This window comes from Pipistrellus hanaki (genome assembly GCF_964339955.1).
Source record: "Pipistrellus hanaki genome assembly, chromosome: X".
NCBI lineage: Eukaryota > Metazoa > Chordata > Mammalia > Chiroptera > Vespertilionidae > Pipistrellus > Pipistrellus hanaki.
The window spans coordinates 80459467-80470957 of NC_140524.1; the positions used below are offsets into that span (position 1 = coordinate 80459467).

The following is an 11491-nucleotide window of genomic DNA, read 5'->3' on the forward strand; positions in this document are numbered from 1 at the left end:
AACATTCATGCATTATATTAAAGCATATGAAATAAACCTATCAATCAAAAGCAATAGATGACATTTGTATGAATAAATTAAAAATATTTGTAGAAAGAAAAATTAATTTTCCCTGACTCTCAAATTATGATAAAACTTTTAAATATAAAAATGAATGTGGAAGTATAAATTTATAGTGTTTCAATTTGCTATATAAATACAATTTTTATATTTACAAACTTTAACAAACAACTCTCAAGTACTAGCAAACCTCTACTTTGGGTAGCACAGTGCCACTTAAAGAGCCTTCTCATTACTGCAGGGTATGAAAGAATAAAAATACAGTGCCTAGCATTACAAGAAATATTAAAGGGTCTTCTTTAAGATGGGAGGGTTTTGGGAGATGGTTGAAAAAGGTGAAGGGGTTAAGTAGTACAGAATAGTTCCAGAGATATGAAGCACAGCATAGAGAATATAGTCAACAATATTGTAATAATTATGTATGGGTCAGGTGGGTACTAGCTTTATCTGGATAATAACCTAGTAAGTTATATAATGTCCAATCACTAGGTTGTTCACCTGAAACTAATTTAATATTGTATGTCAACTGTAATTGAAAAAATTAAAAATTATTTAAAGAAAAACAATGAAATAATGTTCAAGTAATTATTAGATAAACATTTCTGAAATTTTCAAATAAAAGGTATTATACACATTGTGTAAAATATTAATAAGAGAAACCAATTTTTTTACATTGCATTTTCTTTAAACATCTTTTTCTGACTTTTCAAGTAAATTAAAAGTAAGTTTGTAGTCAAGTTTGCAGAAACCATACAGAAAATACGAATTGAATCTGAATTTATTCAAATCATTCAAAGTAAGGACACATTTCATAGAATTTAATTTTGAGAAAACTTTAAAAATACATAATGCATGATATTTTATATTTCACATCAAATATGAATTGATTTTTAAAGTTGTTATCAATATGGTGTTATATATATATAGCTTTTAAAATTTTCTTTTTGAAGACTGTGGAAATAGAAATTTTATTATTTATGAGATCAAATTAAATAATAACATTATATAGACATCTGTGTAAAACTGATAAGCAAAAAAAAGGCAAAATATTTTAAAATATTTATTGCTTTTTTAAAGAAAAGAAATCTTCTAAGGTTTAGAATTATATGTTACCCTACAGTTTAGCTAATCAAGTCCATTATCTTTTAATTTAAATTTTATTTACATTCCATATTATTTTGTATTAGTTTCAGATATTCTGCAAACTGTTCCCTCCCCATATTTCCAGTACCCACCTGGCACTATATATAGTTATTATAATATCAACTACATTAATTTTATAGATGGAAATAAGGGCATTCATTTTAGTAAAAAAATTAAATTTCCCAGATCAATCTTATAAGCTATGAAAAATAAACAGAAAATATTAAAGTATTTTTACATTTCTCAAATAATTGTGTAAAATATTATAAAATTTCCTAATTAAGTGTATTTTAAAGTTCTAGGTACTAACATCTCTTTAAAAAAATAAAGACAATGGAAATCTTTGATGATACTGCAACTTGTTTTAAAAAAATTGAAAGCATAGAACTCAGGAAATAATGATTGGCGTCAGAATGTTCAATGTCAGGTCTGTGGGAAATACAACGGAAAACATTTTTTAGGAGTTTCCGTGCTGAGAGAAAGGTGTTTTGTTTTGTGGGTGTTTTTTTTTTTTAAGGTAAAATGCAAATATTTGTCATAAGCAGTTAGGAGGCACAGAAGAGGAAGTGAATTAGGAAGTTCTCTGAAATATTAGGTTCCTGGAATATGAGGAAAAACACATTTTTACTGGAATAATATTCAAAGTAAAACTTTATACTTTACTACAAGTCATGTCTCTATACAATAGAACATAATTGTCAAATATTTTGTTGTGGGCTAACTATGTTTAAAGTAAGAAGAAAACTTTTCTATTTCATTGATCATTTATCATCACATATATAATTTTAATTGTAAATTCCTGAGACAACTTATAAGTAAAATAGATCAATATTCTTGCATTGCCTATCATTTGGAAAATGTTTAATTAAAAAAAGGTCTTATACACAATGGGATATAATTTCAATCAGATACACAATAAAATGTTCTTTATAATTATCTTTAAAAACAATGAATAGTAAATATACTTTGAGTTAGTACTATGAGTGTTTTGTAGAAATAAAAAGTAAAATTGTAACATTTGCTTGATTACTGACATTATAATCTGCAATCCAGCTAATAAAAGAGTAATATGCAAATTGCTGTCACTCAAGCACACAAGAAAGCTGGCCCCATGTGGACACAAATGGCTGCCACAAGATGGCCAGAAGGAGAGGGCAGTTGGGAAGGACAAGGCCTGCCAGGGAGGGCAGTTGGGGGTGATCAAGCCAGCAGAGGAGGGCAGTTGGGGTGGGGGGACCGGGCCTTCAAGGGAGGGCAGTTCAGTTAAGGGGGACCAGGCCTTCAGGGGAGGGCAGTTAGGGGGTGACCAGGCCAGCAGGGGGGGTAGTTAGGGGCAATCAGGCTGGCAGGGGAGCAGTTCGGATCAGGCCTAAACAGACAGTTGGACATCCCTCAAAACATCCCATATTGGAGAAGGTGCAGGCTGGGCTGAGGGACACCCCTTCCATGCATGAATTTCATGCACTTGGCCTCTAGTGTGAATATAAGTATCAAATCAAATCAAATCAAATCAAGGTTGTGTTTTTGTTTTTGTTTTTTACTTTGCCAAGCACATTCAATTTAACTATATTTTAAGGAGATTAATAAATGCATTCAGCCATCTGTTATTGAAGTACAGTACAAATATTACTATAGCTAAAACTGACAGTACATGATCACTCCCACATGTAGCAAGAAATATAACTTTTTCCTTTTAAATATATAAATTAAAAAATGAGAATTATCAAATTTATATAAGCCTATTACAGACAAAGAGTTTACAGCCTTAACTATAATTTAGTAGACTTTTTTGGTCAATGTAGAAATATTCAATGACCAAACCACAGTTTCAGAAAGTAATTAAAAGATTTTCATGAGTAAATTGGGTTATCAAAGACTTACATTCTATTCTTACCTTTGCTTCCTCCCCAGGAACCCTCACTGACTTTAAGAACAATTTCATGGCTAGTTGTTGTCATATAATACCAAAGAGCTTCTCTAATTATATGTACAGTAGATATGACCTGAGAAATGTGTGTGTTTGTGAAAACTGGTTTTAAATAATATATAATAATACTAATAAAAATCTAAATAGGGGAAATTTTTTTCATGTAGAATTATTCTCAAGCTCATTTTTTTGTGATTTTTTGTGTCCCAAGTAGCAATAGTACATGCATAAAATAGTAAAATAATTTAAAGAAAGTTAATGAAGCTATGATAGTGTACACTATCTTGAAAATTTATAGCTGAAGCACATCTTTCAAGTATTCTTGCAAGATTCACTGAGGACTTTTCTCATGTCAAGGAACATTTTAAAGGAACAAGTTTACTCTCTTATTTATGCTAAACTAATTATTGGCTGAGTATTCATGTTAAAAGCAAGTGACATATAAAAGTAATCATCACATTCTCCAATTGATTCATATATGTGGCTACAGAATGTCAGTGCCTTATGTGTGTCAATTTTATATGTCAACTTGGCTAAGCTACATTGCCCAGTGTAGCTTACACTAATCTAGGTGTTGCTGTGAAAGTATTTTGTAGATGTGGTATTTTTAAAGCCCTTCAGGTGACTATAATGTGTAGCCAGGATTGAGAACCTTTGTTCCAGAGCTTTGTTATTCAAGGTTTGACCCATGGGCTAGCAACATTAATATCATCTAGGAGCTTGTTAGATGTGCAGACTCTCAGGCTTCACCCCAGACCAACTGAATCAGAATCTGCTTTATAAAATCTTCAGGGGATTCAGAGGCACAGTGAAATTTGGGAAACACCATATGAAATACTAATAAAATCTGACTCCCACTCCATGACTGCAGCTCTGGATACTATTGAGCAATGAAAAAACCACACACACACACACACACTAAAAAAAAAAAAAAGATAAAACATTGTCATAGCCATGCAGCACAAAAAAAGTGTATATATATATATATATATATATATATATATATATATATATATATATATATATATAACACACCTTGATTTTTTACAGAGTGGAATGGAGAGGGATAGAGAGCTAGAAACATTGATGAGAGAGAAACATCGATCAACTGCCTCCTGCACACCTCCCACGGGGGATGTGCTGGCAACCAAGGTACATGCCCTTGACTGGAATCAAATCTGGAACTCTTCAATCCTCAGGCCGATGCTCTATACACTGAGCCAAACCAGTTAAGGCACAAAAGAAGTTTTAAATATTCATTCATAAATGCACAATGTGAATAAAAAAATCACCTTTAATATTCAGAGTTTATTTCCCTACAGACTGAAGTTTATCAAGCATTATTGAATAATAAATATAAAGTATAGAAAATACACTGTAAAATGTGCCTATGTTTACATGAGTAATAAAATAAATTTGAGAGGTTTACATAAAAGTGTGAACTCTAGAAAATATAAATTATGGAGAAAATAAGTAGTTTCATCACTGCTTCTCAAAAGTAAACAGTTTTTCTGTGTCTGGTTTAGGAGAGGAAATCAGGATTGCAATCACTATGTATTAATCTTATATCAATAAATTATCTTTGTGGTATTGAATATTGCCATGTTATTCATTGAATCAAAAGAAAATAATATGCTGAATTAGAAAGTAGAACTAAATCGTTTTAAATGATTATTACTCACCATATCTAGTTATATTCAAATATAGATTTCATACTAAAACCAACACAAGTTTTTCTTGCTAAAAGAACAATACCCATTTTCCTACGTAGTTAGAGAATGTCTCTTTTCTGCAAAACATTTATATAAAATTATCATAAGATAACTACAATTGGTTTAACATCCATTGTGAGGAGAAAGTTGTGTTAGACATCTCAATAGAGCATATATTATTTCTGTTTCCCATAGCCATCCTTCAAGATACATTTTATATTTCCATTTTATAGATGAGAACACATAGTTTTTGAGATGTTATGACACTTGTTCAGGGTCTAACAGATATTATTTATTTAATATTGGATCTGTGTGGCTCAAAACTCTTCCACATAACACTATACCTTTGTTTATCAAAAACTTTAATCATCCTGTGTACTATCATCACAATATTTGCCATACCTGCAGAAAAACACACTATTATTTAACATTTTTAAAATATATTTTTATTGATTTCAGAGAGGAAGGGAGATGGAAAGAGAGATAGAAACATCAATGTGGCATTACCCTGCTTTATCTAAGAGAATCCCTGATTGGCTGCCTCCTGCACAAGCCACACTGGACATTGAACCCACAACCTGGGCATTTACCTTTGACCAGAAAGGAACCCAGGACCCTTCAGTCCACAGGTTGATGCTCTATGCACTGAGCCAAACCAACTAGGGCTTAACATTTTAGAATGAACTATAATGCATATTGCTTTGGATGGGGTGAAAGAAATTTAGCTAAGTACTATAAAAAATCGTAAAGCCGAAACCGGTTTGGCTCAGTGGATAGAGCATCGGCCTGTGGTCTGAAAGGTCCCGGGTTCGATTCCGGTCAAGGGCATGTACCTTGGTTGCAGGCACATCCCCAGTAGGGGGTGTGCAAGAGGCAGCTAATCGATGATTCTCTCTCACCGATGTTTTTAACTATCCTTCTCTCTTCCTCTCTGTAAAAAAATCAATAAAAAAATATTTTTAAAAATCGTAAAAAAAAAAATAAAAAAAAACTCTGGTAAAATCTGTTTGATGGATTAGTTTTACTATTTCTAACACATATTAAAATAAATAAATAAATAAATAAATAACTTGCCATGTGTGACCGGTGATGCTAAGTGGTTGGGTATTGTACAGTGCACAGAGGGTTGCTGGTTCAATTCCTGGTCAGGGCACATGCACGGCTCAGTTCTCAGTCAGGGACATGAGAGGGGCAGCAGATGGATGTTTCCTTCTGTCATCAATGTTTCTCTCTCTCTCTCTCTCCTCCTCCCTTCCTCTCTCTCTGTAAATCAATTTTAAAGATCCTAAAAATACATATATACATACATACATAAATACCTTTTAAAACTGTGTTAGTATAACACCGAAAATCATCTTGCATAATTCCAAAGATATATTGCCATTTTCAGGAAAGATTGCCTACCAATCTTAAACTAGCAAGGCATTCATATATCAATGCCAGACCGACATTTCAAAATGGGGTATACACTAAGTGGCTAGACTATTATGATCTCTGAACGCATAATAATCTGGCCACTCAGTATATATTCTATATAATAAAAGGCTAATATGCAAATTGTCCCCTCCACCAGGAGTTTGACCAGCAGGCAAGCCAGCCAACTGCCCATGTCACCTCCCTCTGGCCAGGCTAGCCGGACCCCACCCATGCACAAATTCATGAATATAATACACACACACACACACACACACACACACACACACACACACACACTGAATGTCCAGATTATAAAGCCTTCAGAGATCATAATAATCTGGCCACTCAGTGTATATCTAATTTAGGGTGTATAGTAGAGATTGGAAATGAGAAGTTATTAATAGTTATAAAATTGGTGCCATAAGTGTATATGAATGTATGTAATGACTAAGGGACAGTATATAGTGAGATAACTTAGGAAGACTAAGTGTAAACCTTGACTATTTACTTTTTGGGGAATACAAGGATAAAAAAAAATTCTTACTTATGCCAAAGAGAAGAAATTTTTCAATGGCATTATCTGCAGAATTGGCTTTCTGTGGGGGGAGTGGAAGGGTATATTAAGAAAATGTCACAGTATTAATAATTAGGTGATTGTTCCTGACTTTATTTGCATAAAACAGATTATAGGGAATTAAGGTGTAAGGCACCATTGACTCACCCGATAAGAAAATTGAATATACACAGGCAAAATATTCATGGAATAGGTAAGATGGAACATGTTCACAGATTGAGAGCAAGAAGTAAGTGGACAGATATTTAAGATATAAATTGAAGAAAAATATTGTTGCAGAAAAGCTTCAGAAGCTATAGAAAGCAGAAAGTAGTATAAATGATACAAGAAGGAGTTTTTGTTGGGATAATGATACATTTTGCTTTATTACAGGAAAATTGAGTAAAATGGAAAAAATTAAGTTAACTTTTAATTAAATTTATTGGGGTGGCATTGGTTAATAAAAGTACTGGTTCTAGGTATATCACTATATAATACATCATCTGTGTATTGTATTGTGTGTTTACTACTAAGTTTTGCAGAGTGATTTGAACTTATTAAGTAAAGAGAAGCATTTGCTAAAAGTGAAAAGCAATAGTGAGTTTGGTGGCTCTAAGAGTGGAAAATATTTGAACATCTGCTTTGTTAAATGTAAAAGGGGGTCAACACTGATAAATACAATGATTGCCAAGCAACAGGGATGATTTGGCTGAGGATATATAACAGGAAATTGCAGTGTATCCAATTAGCATAGTTTCATAAATTTATGCAGCAAGGTTTCACTGTTCAGAAATGGGAGCTAATAAAGTAGTGGGAGTTCACCCAGGGTTGAGAAATTGCAATTCCTGGACAAAAGTGAAACATCAGGAGGATGCTAAAAAGAGAATAGCTGAAATAATTGGCTATGTTCATGTGAATCAGATAAGTCAGATGGCAGAAATTCACTCTAGATCATGGTGAGGTAGCTATATATTTCATCAAAATGTGAGGCAATTGAACCTCAGTGGGAGTGAGGAAATTTAGATATTAGTTTGGGGTGCAAAGAAAGACCATTAGAACTTTGGGTTTTAAAGAGTATATCTCAGCAATGAAACAGTAGAAAGTAAGGCCTGTTGGTAGGTAGCCAAAGGGAAGTAGAGCTGACAGTTACTGAAGATAAGAAACTTAACAAATCATGATATATACTGTCTACTCACTGGTATGTACATCTGAAATTAATATAATAGTATATGTCAATTGCAATTTAAAAATAAAAATGATTTTTAAAATTCTCAGAAAAACATATCATGATATCTTGAAAAGTCATAATTTTTACTGAAAAATAAATCACAAATCTTTAAAATTCTGGTTTGTGTTTTATCTATGCCTTTAACTATAAAAAACAGTTTTCTCTGGAGAGGTAGTGTTTCTCCCCAATATTAAGATAGATATATTATCTATGGTAATTAAAATTCAAATATCTGTTTTTTAGAAACACATACCATTTCCAATACTATATATCGTTTTTTAATTTTTATTGTTAATTGAATCTTTACTGTTGAAAGTAGTATAGATGTCTTTTTGCCCCCCTTGATGCTCTTCACCCCATTCCTGCACCTCCAATGTGATATATCTTTACTTTAAGTTGATAACTATTGTAATCTTATAGAAAATATTCCCTGCCCTCCCAAAACGTAGGATGTTGGTAAAACAGATAAAATCGATAATATAATAGGTTTTGCTCATAAATTTTATGCTAATAATTTTATGACTCTCAAAACATTTTATATTGTAGACTGTTTAGCAGCTACTTGACTCTTTCCACAATTCAACCCTTGTTTTGTATGTAATGTACATCTTCACATCAAGATTTTCAGTCCTAACATATTGATAATTGTCTGATATATTTTACATGGCTGCCAAAATTGATTACTCATATACATTTTTGAAATGTGGAACTAACTTGCTTTATCTAAGAGTACTTACTGTTTCCAAATTAGAGACCTTGCAAATTTTGAGATAAAGAATACAAATTTATTTAAAACAAATAAATATCTACAAATACATAGAGAAAATATAATCTGAAAGTCTGATCATCAGTTCTGGAATTTCCCAATCCCACACATATGTTCATTCTATTTTTTATAAAAATATATTTTATTGCCGAAACTGGTTTGGCTCAGTGTATAGAGCATTGGCCTGTGGACTGAAGGGTCCCAGGTTCGATTCTGGTCAAGGGCATGTACCTTTGTTGCTGGCACATCCCCAGTAGGGGGTGTGCAGGAGGCAGCTGATGGATGAGTCTCTCTCATTGATGTTTCTAACTCTTTGTCCCTCTCTCTTCCTCTCTGTAAAAAAACAAAAACAAAAACAAAAACAAAAATATATATATATATATTTTATTGGCAGTGGGAGCACCTCCACTGGCCACCTGGGGATACCTGCCCAGCTCCCTGCTCCCAACCTTTGGCTCCCAACCCTGCTCCCTCCTCTAGCTGGGGTTATAATTCCATCCCCCTGCCCCTCCGTGCTCTCCCCACCCCCCGCAGAGGCGAGGAAGGGAATTTCCTTGTGCCTCCATTCCCAGGAGGGGGGAGCAGCATAGGAGGCCACAGTTTCCAGCATCAGCAACAGCAACTTGTGATTGGTGGTACCGGATATGAAGTTGTACATCCCATATTAATGCACTGTCAATGGGTTATATCCTATGTTGTGACCTCATGGGTTAAGTGGGAATAAAGATGAGTATAAAAGATTTTCTCATTCAGCTTTTACCTTTGGTATAGAAAACCATATCCCACCTGCTGCGTTGATTTCTATCATCCAGAAATGTCTAAGGTATGGTCAACCAATAGAGTCTCTGTCACTGATAGATGCTGTAATGCCTGATGTAGTACAAAGAACACAACAAGCTTAGAGAGACAAGCTAGCACTGCAACAAGCAGCAGCTGCAGTAACTTCTACAGCTGCCATGAAACAAGAAGGATCTGAAAAAAAAATGGAGAAAACACAGCAAATGGGGAGGAGAATGGGGTACATACTATAGCCAATAATCATAATGATATGATGGATGTTGAAATCCCTCCTAACAAGGCAGTTGTGTTATGGGGCCATGAATCTAAAGTGTTCATCTGTGCCTGGAACCCCATTAGTGATCTCTTGGCATCGGGGTCTGGAGACTCCATAACAAGAATCTGAAATCTTAGTGAAAATAGCACCAGTGGATCCACACAGCTAGTACTTCAACTCTGTATACAAGAAGGAGGGCAAGACATCCCCAGCAACAAGGACATGACCTCTCTAGATTGAATAGAGAGGAAGGGAGATGGGTAGAGAGTTAGAAACATTGAAGAGAGAGAAATTTCAATCACCTGCCTCCTGCACACTCCCTAATGGGGATGTGCCCACAACCAAGAGTGAAGATAGACTTCTAGCAACTGGTTTACATGATGGATTTCCCAGAATATGGACTAAAGATGGTAACCTTGCTAGCACCTTAAAGCAGCATAAGGGCCCTATATTTGCATTAAAATGGAAAAAAGAAAGGAAATTTTATCCTAAGTGCTGGAATAGACAAGACAAGAATTATTTGGGATGCACACACTGGCGAAGCCAAGCAAGTTTCCTTTTCATTCAGCACCAGCATTGGATGTTGAGTGGCAGAGAGCAACAACACCTTTACCTCTTGAAATTCAGATATGTGCATTCACATCTGCAAATTAGGATAAGTCAGACCTATTAAAACATTCCAGGGACACACAAATGAAGTAAATGCTGTCAAATGGGACCCAACTGGCAATGTCCTGGCCTCTTGTTTTGATGACATGACTTTAAAGATATGGAATATGAAACAAGACAATTATGTCCATGATTTGCAAGCACATAATAAAGAAATTTATACTATCAAATGGAGTCCAACAGGACTAGGGACAAATAATCCAAATGCCAACCTTATGTTAGCAAGTGCATCCTTTGACTCTGCTGTTAGATTATGGGATATAGACCATGGAATTTGCATCCATACCTTGACAAAACACCAAGAGCCTATGCACAGTGTAGCTTTCAGTCCTGATGGCAGGTATCTGGCAAGTGGTTCTTTTGACATATGTGTTCACATCTGGAACACACAGATAGGTACTCTAGTTCACAGCTACAGGGGAACAAGTGGAATTTTTGAAGTTTGCTGGAATGCAGCAGGAGACAAGATTGGAGCCAGTGCATCAAATGTTTCAGTTTGAGTATTAGACCTTTGGAAATAGTGCTACTAGTTGAAAGCCATGGATTATGAATGTGTACATAGCCAAAATGACTGTCCCTGACCCATGTACTGCTATCGTCCCACTTGAACCATGGCAAGTCCACTATAGCCAAATCTAAAAGAAATATATACATACAGTGTATATACACAAAATTGCACCCTAAATATGACAGAATTTTGTCACAGCTTGTGAATTCTGTTCACAAAGTGCTGGAATCTAATCTGATGTTCCCCTAAAATAGCATTAAGAAGTTTTGGATATGAAAAACAGAAGAAAAAATATATACCTATAAAGAGGTAATATGGAAATTTGTCTGGGACACTAATGGTCACAACTGAACAAATTTATATGTTACCTATTTATAGACTGCACACACTGATGGGAGGAGGGGACTGCTGCACCATGAGGCAAGACATGGATGGTGCAGGCATGCAGAGAGCAG

The 11491-nt window shown here is 34.5% G+C and overlaps 1 pseudogene across 1 annotated transcript; it reads left to right on the plus strand.

Annotated features, from left to right (window-relative positions):
* The first annotated feature begins 9671 nt into the window (after positions 1–9671).
* Positions 9672–11049, plus strand: LOC311614621 (F-box-like/WD repeat-containing protein TBL1XR1; annotated as a pseudogene). The gene is made up of 2 exons: positions 9672–10101; positions 10206–11049. The product of its transcript is annotated as an F-box-like/WD repeat-containing protein TBL1XR1 (transcript).
* The last annotated feature ends 442 nt before the right edge of the window (positions 11050–11491 follow it).